Source organism: Arachis hypogaea, chromosome 7 (assembly GCF_003086295.3).
Source record: "Arachis hypogaea cultivar Tifrunner chromosome 7, arahy.Tifrunner.gnm2.J5K5, whole genome shotgun sequence".
Classification (NCBI taxonomy): Eukaryota; Viridiplantae; Streptophyta; class Magnoliopsida; order Fabales; family Fabaceae; genus Arachis; species Arachis hypogaea.
In genome coordinates, this window is record NC_092042.1 from 56,447,553 (window position 1) to 56,458,173 (window position 10,621).

Sequence of the window (10,621 nt, forward strand, 5' to 3'; positions counted from 1 at the left end):
CCTGAACCCGAAAGGACCTTGAAGCGAAAGCTAAGAGAAGCCAAGGCACAACATTCTGTAGAGGACTTAACAGAAATCTTCAAGGAAAAAGAACACATGGCAGCCGAAAACAACAACAATGCCAATAATGCAAGGAAGGTGCTGGGTGACTTTACTGCACCTACTCCCGACTTCTATGGGAGAAGCATCTCTATCCCTACCATTGGAGCAAACAACTTTGAGCTTAAGCCTCAATTAGTTTCTCTAATGCAACAGAATTGCAAGTTCCATGGACTTCCATTGGAAGATCCTCATCAGTTCTTAGCTGAGTTCTTGCAAATCTGTGACACTATCAAGACTAATGGGGTTGACCCTGAGGTCTACAGACTTATGCTATTCCCTTTTGCTGTAAGAGACAGAGCTAGAACATGGTTGGATTCACAACCTAAAGAAAGCCTGAACCCTTGGGAAAAGCTAGTCAATGCCTTCTTGGTAAAGTTCTTTCCACCTCAAAAATTGAGTAAGCTTAGAGTGGAAGTCCAAACCTTCAGACAGAAGGAAGGAGAATCCCTCTATGAAGCTTGGGAAAGATACAAACAATTAATCAGAAAGTGTCCCTCTGATATGCTTTCTGAATGGAGCATCATAGGTATTTTCTATGATGGTCTCTCTGAACTATCCAAGATGTCTTTGGATAGCTCTGCTGGAGGATCTCTTCATCTGAAGAAGACGCCTACAGAAGCTCAAGAGCTGATTGAAATGGTTGCAAATAACCAATTCATGTACACTTCTGAAAGGAATTCTGTGAACAATGGGACCAATCAGAAGAAAGGAGTTCTTGAGATTGACACTCTGAATGCCATACTGGCTCAGAATAAAATATTGACTCAACAAGTCAATATGATTTCTCAAAGTCTATCTGGAATGCAAAATGCACCAAGCAGTACTAAGGAAGCTTCATCTGAAGAAGAAGCTTATGATCCTGAGAACCCTTCAATAGAAGAGGTGAATTACATGGGAGAACCCTATGGAAACACCTATAATCCTTCATGGAGAAATCATCCAAATCTCTCATGGAAGGATCAACAGAGACCTCAACAAGGTTTCAACAACAATAATGGTGGAAGAAACAGGTTTAGCAATAGCAAGCCTTTTCCATCATCTTCTCAGCAACAGACAGAGAGTTCTAAGCAGAATGCCTCTGACTTAGCAACCATGGTCTCTGATCTAATCAAAACCACTCAAAGTTTCATGACTGAAACAAGGTCCTCCATTAGAAATTTGGAGGCACAAGTGGGTCAGCTGAGCAAGAAAATTACTGAACTCCCTCCTAGTACTCTTCCAAGCAATACAGAAGAAAATCCAAAAGGAGAGTGCAAAGCCATCAACATGGCCGAATTTGGAGAGGAGGAAGAGGCAGTGAACGCCACTGAGGAAGACCTCAATGGACTTCCACTGGCCTCCAATGAGTTCCCCAATGAGGAACCATGGGAATCTGAGGCTCAAAATGAGACCATAGAAATTCCATTGGACTTACTTCTGCCATTCATGAGCTCTGATGAGTATTCTTCCTCTGAAGAGGATGAGTATGTCACTGAAGAGCAAGTTGCTAAATACCTTGGAGCAATCATGAAGCTAAATGACAAGTTATTTGGGAATGAGACTTGGGAGGATGAATCCCCTTTGCTCACCAAAGAACTGGATGACTTGTCTAGGCAGAAATTACCTCAAAAGAGACAGGATCCTGGGAAGTTTTCATTACCTTGTACCATAGGCACCATGACCTTCAAGAAGGCCTTGTGTGACTTAGGGTCAAGTGTAAACCTCATGCCTCTCTCTGTAATGGAGAAGCTAGGGATCTTTGAGGTGCAAGCTGCAAAAATCTCACTAGAGATGGCAGACAATTCACGAAAACAAGCTCATGGACTTGTAGAGGATGTTCCGGTAAAGGTTGAAGACCATTACATCCCTGCTGATTTCATAGTCCTAGAGACTGGGAAGTGCATGGATGAATCCATCATCCTTGGCAGACCCTTCCTAGCCACAGCAAAGGCTGTGATTGATGTTGATAGAGGAGAGTTGATCATTCAAGTGAATGAAGAATCCTTGGTATTTAAGGCTCAAGGATATCCCTCTGTCACCATGGAGAGGAAGCATGAAGAGCTTCTCTCAAAACAGAGCCAAACAGAGCCCCCACAGTCAAACTCTAAGTTTGGTGTTGGGAGGCCACAACCAAACTCTAAGTTTGGTGTTGAACCCCCACATTCAAACTCTAAGTTTGGTGTTGGGAGGTTCCAACATTGCTCTGAGCACCTGTGAGGCTCCATGATAGTCCTCTGTCAAGCTACTGACATTAAAGAAGCGCTTGTTGGGAGGCAACCCAATGTTATATTTTATCTATTCTCTTTTGTTATTTTATGTTTTCTGTAGGTTGATGATCATGATAAGTCACAAAATCAATGAAAAAAGCAAAAACAGAATGAAAAACAGAAAGAAAAATAGCACACCCTGGAGGAAGAACCTGCTGGCGTTTAAACGCCAGTGAGGCTAGCAGATGGGCGTTTAATGCCCAGTCTGGCACCATTCTGGGCGTTTAACGCCAGAAAAGGGCACCAGACTGGCGTTAAACGCCAGAAAAGGGCAAGCTCTTGGCGTTAAACGCCAGAAATGGGCACCAGCCCGGCGTTTAACGCCAGAATTGGCTCAAAACGCATTTTTGCATGCCATTTGGTGCAGGGATGACTTTTCCTTGACACCTCAGGATCTGTGGACCCCACAGGTCCCCACCTACCCTACCACTCCCTCTCTTCTTCACCGATTCACCAATCACCTCAACACCTCTTCCCCAAAAACCCTTCACCTATCAAATCCCATCTTTCTCTTCACCACTCACATCCATCCTTCATAAAACCCCACCTACCTAACCCTTCAAATTCAAACCACTTTCCCTCCCAAACCCACCCATACATGACCGAACCATGAGCCCCCCCACTCCTATATAAACCCATCTTCACTCCTTCATTTTCACACAACCAAACCACCACTTCTCCCCCTTTTTGGCCGAACACAAAGCCATTCCCTTCTTCCTCATTTCTTCTTCTTCTACTCTCTTCTTTCTTCTTTTGCTCGAGGACAAGCAAACCTTTTAAGTTTGGTGTGGTAAAAGCATTGATTTTTGTTTTTTCATAACCATTTATGGCATCCAAGGCCGGAGAAACCTCTAGAAAGAGGAAAGGGAAGGCAAAAGCTTCCACCTCCGAGTCATGGGAGATGGAAAGAGTCATCTCAAGGGTGCATCAAGACCACTTCTATGAAGTTGTGGCCTTGAAGAAGGTGATCCCCGAGGTCCCTTTTTCACTCAAAAAGAGTGAATATCCGGAGATTCGACATGAGATCCGAAGAAGAGGTTGGGAAGTTCTTACCAACCCCATTCAACAAGTCGGAATCTTAATGGTTCAAGAGTTCTATGCCAATGCATGGATCACCAAGAACCATGACCAAAGTGTGAACCCGGATCCAAAGAATTGGCTTACTATGGTTCGGGAGAAATACTTGGATTTTAGTCCGGAAAATGTAAGGTTGGCATTCAACTTGCCCATGATGCAAGGAGATGAACACCCTTACACTAGAAGGGTCAACTTTGATCAAAGGTTGGACCAAGTCCTCACAGTCATATGTGAAGAGGGCGCCCAATGGAAGAGAGATTCAAGAGGGAAGCCGGTTCAACTGAGAAGGCATGACCTCAAACCCGTGGCTAGAGGATGGTTGGAGTTTATCCAACGCTCAATCATTCCCACTAGCAACCGGTCTGAAGTTACTATAGACCGGGCTATCATGATTCATAGCATCATGATTGGAGAAGAAATAGAAGTTCATAAGGTGATATCCCAAGAAATTTATAAGGTGGCGGACAAGTCCTCTACCTTGGCAAGGTTAGCCTTTCCTCATCTCATTTGTCACCTCTGTTATTCAGTTGGAGTTGACATAGAGGGAGACATCCCCATTGATGAGGACAAGCCCATCACTAAGAAGAGGATGGAGCAAACAAGAGACCCCTCTCATCATCAAATCCCTGAGATGCCTCAAGGGATGCACTTTCCTCCACAAAACTATTGGGAGCAACTAAACACCTCCCTAGGAGAATTGAGTTCCAACATGGGACAACTAAGGGTGGAGCACCAAGAACACTCTGTTCTCCTCCATGAAATTAGAGAAGATCAAAGAATCATGAGAGAGGAGCAACAAAGACAAGGAAGAGACATTGAGGAGCTCAAGTACTCCATAAGATCTTCAAGAAGAAGAACAAGCTGCCATCACTAAGGTGGACCCGTTCTTTAATTTCCTTGTTCTTTATTTTCCTGTTTTTCGAATTTTAGTGCTTATGTTTGTCTATGTTTGTGTCTTGTGATCATTAGTGTCTTAGTGTCTATGACTTAAAGTTATGAATGTCCTATGAATCCATCACCTCTCTAAAAAAAAATGTTCTTAATTGAAAAAGAGTAGAATTGCATGAATTCTGAATTTTATAACAGTTTAATTATTTTGATGTGGTGGCAATACTCTTGTTTTCTGAATGTATGCTTAAACAGTGCATATGTCTTTTGAATTTGTGGTTCATGAATGTTGGCTCTTGAAAGAATGATGAAAAAGGAGACATGTTACTGCGGATCTGAAAAATCATAAAAATGATTCTTGAAGCAAGAAAAAAGCAGTGAATACAAAAAAAAATTTCGAAAAAAAAAAGAGAAAAAGAAAAAGAAAGAAAAAGAAAGAAATAAAGTTGTGATCCAAGGCAAAAAGAGTGTGCTTAAGAACCCTGGACACCTCTAATTGGGGACTCTAGCAAAGCTGAGTCACAATCTGAAAAGGTTCACCCAATTATGTGTCTGTGGCATGTATGTATCCGGTGGTAATACTGGAAGACAGAGTGCTTTGGGCCACGGCCAAGACTCAATAAGTAGCTGTGTTCAAGAATCATCATACTTAACTAGGAGAATCAATGACACTATCTGGATTCTGAGTTCCTAAAGAAGCCAATCATTCTGAATTTCAAAGGATAGAGTGAGATGCCAAAACTGTTCAGAGGCAAAAAGCTAAAAGCCCCGCTCATCTAATTAATACTGATCTTCATAGATGTTTTTGGAATTCATTGCATACTCTCTTCTTTTTATCTTGTTTGATTTTCAGTTGCTTGAGGACAAGCAACAATTTAAGTTTGGTGTTGTGATGAGCGGATAATTTGTACGCTTTTTGGCATTGTTTTTAGTATGTTTTTAGTATGATCTAGTTAGTTTTTAGTATATTTTTATTAATTTTTAGTTAAAATTCACTTTTCTGGACTTTACTATGAGTTTGTGTGTTTTTCTGTGATTTCAGGTATTTTCTGGCTGAAATTGAGGGACCTGAGCAAAAATCTGGTTCAGAGACTAAAAAGGACTGCAGATGCTGTTGGATTCTGACCTCCCTGCACTCGAAGCGGATTTTCTGGAGCTACAGAAGCCCAATTGGCGCGCTCTCAACGGCGTTGAAAAGTAGACATCCTGGTCTTTCCAGCAATATATGATAGTCCATACTTTGCCCAAGATTTGATGGCCCAAACCGGCGTTCAAAGTCACCCTCAGAATTTCCAGCGCTAAACGCCGGAACTGGCACAAGAATGGGAGTTAAACGCCCAAACTGGCATAAAAGCTGGCGTTTAACTCCAAGAAGAGTCTCTACATGAAAATGCTTCAATGCTCAGCCCAAGCACACACCAAGTGGGCCCGGAAGTAGATTTTTATGTCATTTACTCATCTATGTACACCCTAGGCTACTAGTTCTCTATAAGTAGGACCTTTTACTATTGTATTTTCATCTTTGGATCATTTTTCGATCTTAGGATCATCTTTGGACATCTAGTTCTTAGATCATTGGGAGGCTGGCCTCACGGCCATGCCTAGACCTTGTTCTTATGTATTTTCAACGGTGGAGTTTCTACACACCATAGATTAAGGTGTGGAGCTCTGCTGTACCTCGAGTATTAATGCAATTACTATTGTTCTTCTATTCAATTCCGCTTGTTCTTGTTCCAAGATATCACTTGTTCTTCAACTTGATGAATGTGATGATCCGTGACACTCATCATCATTCTCACCTATGAACGTGTGCCTGACAACCACCTCCGTTCTACCTTAGATTGGGTGAATATCTCTTGGATTCCTGATACACGATGCATGGTTGATCGCCTGACAACCGAGTGCTCGCCTGACAACTGAGCCAGCCATTCCGTGAGATCAGAGTCTTCGTGGTATAGGCTAGAACTGATGGCGGCATTCAAGAGAATCCGGAAGGTCTAACCTTGTCTGTGGTATTCTGAGTAGGATTCAATGATTGAATGACTGTGACGAGCTTCAAACTCCTGAAGGCGGGGCGTTAGTGACAGACGCAAAAGAATCACTGGATTCTATTCTGGCCTGATTGAGAACCGACAGATGGATAGCCGTGCCGTGACAGGGTGCGTTGAACATTTCCACTGAGAGGATGGGAGGTAGCCACTGACAACGGTGAAACCCTTGCATAAGCTTGCCATGGAAAGGAGTAAGAAGGATTGGATGAAGACAGTAGGAAAGCAGAGAGACGGAAGGGATAAGCATCTTCATACGCTTATCTGAAATTCCTACCAATGAATTACATAAGTATCCCTATCTTTATCTTTATGTTTTATTCGTATATCACCATTATCCATTTGAGTTTGCCTGACTAAGATTTACAAGGTGACCATAGCTTGCTTCATACCAACAATCTCTATGGGATCGACCCTTACTCGCGTAAGGTTTATTACTTGGACGACCCAGTACACTTGCTGGTTAGTTGTGCGAAGTTGTAGTGATCACAATTTCGTCCACCAGGTGTCCCCACACTTGGATCTTACTCCAAGTGACTCTCTTCCATTTTTTCCTGGTGGGTTGCAGCTATAATTTCATCAATGATGTTGCATTGGAATATGGAGTGATCTTCTAGGGGATGCTTCATAGCTTCATCTAGATTGAAGCTCACTGTTCTGCCATCTACCTCAAAGGAATAGGTTCCCGAAAAGGCATCCCGCTTGAATTTTGAAGTCTTCAAAAATGGTCTACCAAGCAGAATTGACAACGGTCTCCCTGAGTCATTTGGGGCATCTCTAGGATATAAAAATCAATGGGAAACGTGAGCCCCTTAATGCTCCCTAATACATCTTCAGCAATTCCAACCACTATGATAATGCTTTTATCTGCTACCACAAAACGAGTTGCTGACCTTTTAAAGGGAGAGAGCCTTAAAGCATTATATATAGACAAGGGCATAATACTCACGCATGCTCCTAAATCACACATACAGTCAGAAAATATCACACCTCCAATGGTACAGTTAACCATGCATGGGCCTGGGTCACTACATTTTTTAGGTATATTTCCCATTAAAGCATATATAGAACTACCTAAAGGAATAGTTTCTAATTCATTAATTTATCTTTATGTATGCACAACTCTTTTAGAAACTTTGCATATTTAGGCACTTGCTGAATAACATCAAAAAGGAGAACAGTTACCTCAACCTTTTTGAAGATCTCTACCATTTTAGGATCAAGTTCCATCTACTTTCTGGGCTTCTTAGCAAGGTGTGGAAATGGAATAAAAGTGGCGTCCTTTATAGCTTCAGCTTGCTGGGATTCTGCATTCCTTGGTTGGGCTGCTTCTGCTTCAGCCATGTCTTGTGCTTCATCTTCTTCTTCAACATCCTCTTCCTCAGCCATGTTCGCAGCTGGGGCATGTTCTGGAGGGCTCGATTCCTCTGGATTCTTCTCTTGCAATGTGGTTCCAGATCTCAAGGTAATGGCATTGATGCCACCTTTGTGGTTGGGTAATAATTGAGAGGGGAGTCCACCAGAGCTTGAGGACTGGTTGTTAGAGTTATTCAGTGATTCAATCTGTGAGACAAGGGCTTGCAAGGTAGAGTTAAGACCATTTAGAGTAGAAGTAAGGTTGTTTTCCATGGCCTGCTGTCTCCGATCAATAGATTGTAGTAACTCATCATTATGAGATAAAGAGGGATAAGTGATCTGAGGGGTATGCTGAGATGCTTGAGGCTGCCTTAGATGAGGTGCTCTGTAGGCCTGATTCTGATTCTGCTGCCTGAAGTTGTTATTATTATTCCACCTCTGATTTCCATTGTTATCTCTGCCTCCTCTGTTATGATTGTCCCTCCAACCTTGGTTGGGGTTATCCTGCCATCCATGGTTGTAACTGACACCCTGATGGTACCCTTGATTGGGGCGGTCATAGAAGTTGTGGGTGGCTGCCACAGTGTGGTCTTCCTGTTGGAGTTGCGGACACTCATCAGTATAATGACTATAATCGACACAGATCCCGCATACTCTTTGTGGAACCAACTGTTGGCTGTGCTGTGGTGGAGAAGGCTGAACTTGCTGAGCTTGTTGTTGACTTAGTTGCATCTGCTTCAGTAAGTTGGTCATTTCACATAAGCTCTGAGTTATAGCAGCAGTCTCTTTGCTAGAGGATACCTCTGCAACAGCTCTTGACCGACCTTGTTTCTGCCTGTGATTTCTAGTAGATTTAGCTAAGTCGCTAATCAATTGCCATGCCTCTTCCGTGGTCTTGTACTTTTTCATAGACCCATTGCTAGCACCTTCCAATGTGGTCTTATCTTGAGATTTCATGCCCTGTGTAAAGTAGCCGAGCAACACCATCTTGTCAATCATATGGTGGGGACATGCTACCAGAAGATTATTGAAGCGCTCCAAATATTCATAGAGAGTCTCATATTCGTCCTGAATGATCATGGACATGTCTTTCCTCAGTTTATCAGTAACCTCAGCTGGAAAGAATTTTTCCAAAAATTCTCTTCTAAGCGTATCCCAGTTAGAAACAGTTGCTTCGAGTTGAGTGTAGTACCAGTCTCTTGCCTTCCCCTCAAGAGAGAATGGGAAATCTTTTAACAGAATAGAAGTTTCGTCAGTACCATCACGCTTAACAGTAGAACAAGCAGTCTGAAAATCCCTAAGGTGCTTGATAGGCTCTTGAGCAAGTAACCCATGAAACTTGGGCATCAAGTTGAGTAGTGCAGTCTTTATTTCAAAGTCCACAGCCACCACTGGGTGGTGTGCCCGTAATGGCTGTAGTGTAAAATTAGGGGCTCCAGCCTCTTGGATAGTGACTCTCCTAGGTGCTGCCATGTCACCTGCACGTAAAGCAACTGGATTAGTAGAAAGAGAGCTGGTTTTTTCCTTAGATGATGTTTCAGATTCGTCCTCGGAGAGGACTAACCGATGCCAAGCTTGCCTTATACGTGAAATAGTTCTTTCAATCTCAGGGTCAAATACTGGCAAGCTTGGATCAGGAGGTGAACGCGTCATTTAACGAAAGAAACGTGTAGCTCATAGTAACAAAAATAAAAAGAAAAATGAAATTAAATAAATTTCAATCAATAAATTAGCACACTATTGCAACTCCCCAGCAACGGTGCCAAAAATTGACGTGAGCAGAAATTGGCAGATTAAGAATTAATTAGAAAAATAGCATTGCGAGTACAGTTGTTAACTGGAAAAAATCCACTCGTCAATTTAGAAAAGGGTTGTCACAAATTTTAGAAATAAAATACTGGAAGTATGAGTCCTAAGTCGTCAGTTGCAGGAAGATGTGCTATTTTATCAATCAGAGGTTTTCAAAAGGGGTTTTGAATTTGATGAACATAAAATTAAATTAGAGAATTTATATCATTTAAATAAAATCTTGACCGGGAGAAGATTAATTAGAAGTTTTATCCTTGTCAGAATTTCATCAAGAGCAATTAATAATTAGTCATTGTTTACATTTAGTTAACCTTAACGAATGAAGGAAAGTCAAATTAAAAGTCAACTTCTATTCACAAGTCCTAATCCTCTCCCTTGGGAAGGATTAGAGTTAGTGACTAACAAGCCAACTAACAATGAACCAATTACAATTGAACTCTTGAGTATTCTAACTCAAGGTTCTCCTTTTAATCAACTCCCAATCAAGTTGGGGACTACTCCAACATTATAAATGTAAACTTCACGAAATCAATAGGGGAAATAAGAAAAGACATAATAAATAATAATGAAAGAGATTAATTAAAAGTAAAAATAGTTTTGTATTAATAAACTATGAAAATAATCCAATGTCAACTCTGAACAGATTGAGAATATGGAAGAGTAAATGAAAAGTAAATAACAAACTATAATGACCAGTACCGGAGGTAGACTCTTCTCAAAAGCTAAAACCAAAATTCTTCAAAATCCTAATTTATGAATGTTCAAGTGAGAAACCTAGGGGAGGAGTAAATTCAGATCTAAAAACTTGAAATTTTCTGGAATAAATTATTCCTCTGTCTCTGCATGTTTCTTGGCTCTAATCTGTGTTTCTGGGCTGAAAACTGGGTTGAAATGCGGCCCAGAATCTCTGCCAGTGACTTTTGTAATTCTGCAGATCGCGCACGTCACGCGGCCGCATCGTCCACGCGATCGCGTCACTCAGCATTTTTCGTACCACGCGTGCGCGTCATTTACGCATTCGCGTCGTTCGTGCAGCTTCCAATACATGCGGTCGCGTCAGGCACACGAACGCGTCACTCTAATTTCTTCTATTTC

The 10,621-nt window shown here is 41.8% G+C and overlaps 1 non-coding gene across 1 annotated transcript; it reads right to left on the reverse strand.

Annotated features, from left to right (window-relative positions):
* Positions 1-501: 501 nt before the first annotated feature.
* Positions 502-609, reverse strand: LOC112704795 (small nucleolar RNA R71). The gene has a single exon (XR_003155402.1). It is a non-coding gene; the product is annotated as a small nucleolar RNA R71 (small nucleolar RNA).
* Between the last annotated feature and the right edge of the window lie 10,012 nt (positions 610-10,621).